This window comes from Alosa alosa, chromosome 7 (assembly GCF_017589495.1).
Source record: "Alosa alosa isolate M-15738 ecotype Scorff River chromosome 7, AALO_Geno_1.1, whole genome shotgun sequence".
NCBI lineage: Eukaryota > Metazoa > Chordata > Actinopteri > Clupeiformes > Clupeidae > Alosa > Alosa alosa.
This window is the reverse complement of record NC_063195.1, coordinates 1,789,231-1,793,467: the sequence shown is the minus strand read 5'-3', so window position 1 is coordinate 1,793,467 and position 4,237 is coordinate 1,789,231. Positions and strand designations below refer to the sequence as shown.

Here is a 4,237-nt window from a genome sequence, read left to right as displayed (position 1 = left end):
CTCACACTCTCTCACACGCACACACACACCACACACACACACACACACACTCACACACACATACACACACGCGCGCGCACACACACACACACACACACACACACACTAAGTGATGGCACAGTTGCTTGTGTGTCACTCTCACCCTTTTGGCCACCGCTGCTGCATCCTAGTCTCTGATTGGTCAGGGACTGCATCAGTTGTCCAGATCAGATCTTTCATCTGTGTTTACAGGACGGCTCAAGGCCAAATCAGCTCAAAGAAGCACAAGGCAAAGCAGGAGTAGAAACAACAAAGTATGTGTGTGTGTGTGTGTGTACCTGCTTGTGTCAGCATCAGTGTGTGATAGAAAGAAAGAAAAATATTATTATTGTGAAAATGTGTGTTGTTGTTGTGCGTGTTAGATAATGTATCTGTGTATGTGTGTGTGGGTGTGGGTGTTGAATGTGTGAGTGTTGAATGTATGTGTGCGTGGGTGTTGAAGGTGTGTGTGTGAGTAGGTGTTGCATGTTTGTGTGAGTGTTGAATACGTGAGTGTTAAATGTGTGTGTGTGTGTGTGTGTTGAATGTGTGTTACTGTTGCATTTGTGCTTTTTTAATACCACACACTATGTACAGTGTATGACTGCAAGGTGTGTGTGTGTGTGTGCAGTGTATGACTGCAATATAATATAATATAATATAATATAATATTCTAAAACAAATAGTTCCAGCTTACTAATGAGGAGAGGGGACACAGCACTCAAAAAGTGCCCAATAGGTGCCCAATAGATGCCCAATTGATGCCCAATAGGTGCCCAATAGATGCCCAATAGATGCCCAATAGATGCCAGATGAGTGCCCAATAGGTGCCCAATAGATGCCCAATAGGTGCCCAATAGATGCCAGATGAGTGCCCAATAGATGCCCAATAGGTGCCCAATAGATGCCCAATAGATGCCCAATAGATGCCCAATAGGTGCCCAATAGATGCCCAATAGATGCCAGATGAGTGCCCAATAGGTGCCCAATAGGTGCCCAATAGATGCCCAATAGATGCCAGATGAGTGCCCAATAGGTGCCCAATAGATGCCCAATAGGTGCCCAATAGATGCCAGATGAGTGCCCAATAGATGCCCAATAGGTGCCCAATAGATGCCCAATAGATACCCAATAGATGCCCAATAGGTGCCCAATAGATGCCCAATAGATGCCCAATAGATGCCAGATGAGTGCCCAATAGGTGCCCAATAGATGCCCAATAGATGCCAGATGAGTGCCCAATAGATGCCAGATGAGTGCCCAATAGATGCCCAATAGGTGCCCAATAGGTGCCAGATGAGTGCCCAATAGATGCCCCCAATGAATTTAATAGATGCCCAATAGTGAATGGGTGCCCAATAGATGCCCAATAGATGCCCAATAGGTGCCCAATAGGTGCCCAATAGATGCCCAATAGATGCCAGATGAGTGCCCAATAGATGCCAGATGAGTGCCCAATAGATGCCCAATAGGTGCCCAATAGGTGCCAGATGAGTGCCCAATAGATGCCCAATAGATGCCCAATAGATGCCCAATAGATGCCAGATGAGTGCCCAATAGATGCCCAATAGGTGCCCAATAGATGCCAGATGAGTGCCCAATAGATGCCCAATAGATGCCCAATAGGTGCCCAATAGATGCCCAATAGATGCCAGATGAGTGCCCAATAGATGCCCAATAGGTGCCAGATGAGTGCCCAATAGATGCCCAATAGGTGCCCAATAAAGTTACAATATGGTTGCCGAGTGGAGGGACCTGCTGTTGTGCCTTTTTCCCTGTTCTTTGTGTGAGCGCAGGTGCGTTAATTGGCCATTGATGACGTCATGCTGGAGTTCCAATCCGAGCTGTCAGTCAACAGATAAAAGTGACCTGGACCTGTCGCGTCCGAGGGGTTGGTTGGAGTGCTATGCCGAAGTGCTTGCCAGTGTGAGAGGCTGCTTGTAAGCTCAAACATGTGACCCTTGGCCCGGTTGAAAAATTGGACAATGAAATATTTAGCCTCTTTCTTGTTTTCTCTTTTTTTTTTGTATATAGTTCATCAATAAATCTTTTGAAGAGCATTTTTGACTTGTCCGCAAGTGAAATTCCACCACACCTGCCTAAAAGGACTTTGGTTCCAGTCCTTGATTATGATTGGCTAAATGGCGTTGGATGATGATGTAGAACCCAATGCTACCTTTCACGTTGAGAGCATTCCATTCTACATTACTACACAAATTGATACAAGTTTACACAAATTGAGATAAGTTTACAGTTGCTGAGTCACCAAATCTGACAGAAGAAATATATTTGTTGACGGAGGAATGAATATCTAAGAATAGATTGTTACATTTCTCGGTGCCTTTATTTTATGAAATCTTGCCAGTAATCTGTAGGAGCTGTTTTAGCAAAGCAATAAGCCAGGACCCTTCGCTGTTCTAAAGGTTCTAAAGCAATAAGCCAGGACCCTTGGCTGTTCTAAAGGTTCTAAAGCAATAACGGCCTTGAGGGGTTCTAAAAGCACTGGAACCAATGGCCTTGAGGGGTTCTAAATGCACTGGAACCAACGGCCTCGAGGGTTCTAAAAGCACTGGAACCAACGGCCTCGAGGGGCTTATTGCTTAAATGTGTGTGTATTTTCTATGACGTGTGCTTCTCTGTGTGTGTGTGTGTTTGTGTGTGTGTGTGTGTGTGTGTGTGTGTGTGTGTGTTTGTATGTGTGTGTGATTGTAGTGTTACACTGCAGGACTCTATTTACATAATGAAGTGAAGTGGCTGTCTTTACTTAAATATTCATGTCAGAGTGTTTGTGTGTGTGTGTGTGTGCGTGTGTTTGTATTAGTATGTTCAGTCAGTGTGTGTGTGTGTGTGTGTGTGTGTGTATTAGCATGTCCAGTCAGTGTGAGTGTGTGTGTGTGTGTGTATTAGCATGTCCAGTCAGTGTGTGTGTGTGTGTGTGTGTGTGTTTGTATTAGCATGTCCAGTCAGTGTGTGTGTGTGTGTTTGTATTAGCATGTCTAGTCAGTGTGTGTGTGTGTGTTTGCTGGTTGTAGTACAGCATAACACACAGCTTGTTGTCGAGCTTGAGAGTGTGTGTGTGTGTGTGTGTGTGTGTGTGTGTTTGTATTAGCATGTCCAGTCAGTGTGTGTGTGTGTGTGTGTGTTAGTATTCCCAAAGGGAGGATTTGTCAGGTGAGTGTGTGTGTGTGTGTGTGTGTGTGTGTGTGTGTGTGTGTGTTAAGTATTCCCAAAGGGAGGTTGAGGTCAGGTGGTGTGTGTGTGTGTGTGTGTGTGTGTGTGTGTTAGTATTCCCAAAGGGAGGATTGGTCAGGTGAGTGTGTGTGTGTGTGTGTGTGTTAGTATTCCCAAAGGGAGGAGTTGGTCCAGGTGAGTGTGTGTGTTAGTATTCCCAAAGGGAGGATTGGTCAGGTGTGTGTGTGTGTGTGTGTGTTAGTATTCCCAAAGGGAGGATTGGTCAGGTGAGTGTGTGTGTGTGTGTGTGTGTGTGTGTGTTAGTATTCCCAAAGGGAGGATTGGTCAGGTGAGTGTGTGTGTGTGTGTGTGTGTGTTAGTATTCCCAAAGGGAGGATTGGTCAGGTGAGTGTGTGTGTGTGTTAGAATTCCCAAAGGGAGGATTGGTCAGGTGAGTGTGTGTGTGTGTGTGTGTGTGTGTTAGTATTCCCAAAGGGAGGATTGGTCAGGTGAGTGTGTGTGTGTGTGTTAGTGTTAGTATTCCCAAAGGGAGGATTGGTCAGGTGAGTGTGTGTGTGTGTGTGTGTGTGTGTGTGTGTGTGTGTGTGTGTGTGTGTGTGTGTGTGTGTGTGTGTGTGTTAGTATTCCCAAAGGGAGGATTGGTCAGGTGAGTGTGTGTGTGTGTGTGTGTGTTAAGTATTCCCAAAGGGAGGATTGGTCAGGTGAGTGTGTGTGTGTGTGTGTGTGTGTGTGTGTGTGTGTGTGTGTGTGTGTGTGTGTGTTAGTATTCCCAAAGGGAGGATTGGTCAGGTGAGTGTGTGTGTGTGTGTGTGTGTGTGTTAGTATTCCCAAAGGGAGGATTGGTCAGGTGAGTGTGTGTGTGTGTGTGTGTGTGTGTGTGTGTGTGTGTGTGTGTGTGTGTGTGTGTTAGTATTCCCAAAGGGAGGATTGGTCAGGTGTGTGTGTGTGTGTGTGTGTGTGTGTGTGTGTGTGTGTGTGTGTGTTAGTATTCCCAAAGGGAGGATTGGTCAGGTGAGTGTGTGTGTGT

The 4,237-nt window shown here is 45.8% G+C and overlaps 1 long non-coding RNA gene across 1 annotated transcript; it reads left to right on the top strand.

Moving 5' to 3' along the window:
* Positions 1-978: 978 nt before the first annotated feature.
* On the top strand, positions 979-1,460 carry LOC125297452. The gene is made up of 3 exons (XR_007194042.1): positions 979-999; positions 1,165-1,318; positions 1,414-1,460. It is a non-coding gene; the product is annotated as an uncharacterized LOC125297452 (long non-coding RNA).
* The last annotated feature ends 2,777 nt before the right edge of the window (positions 1,461-4,237 follow it).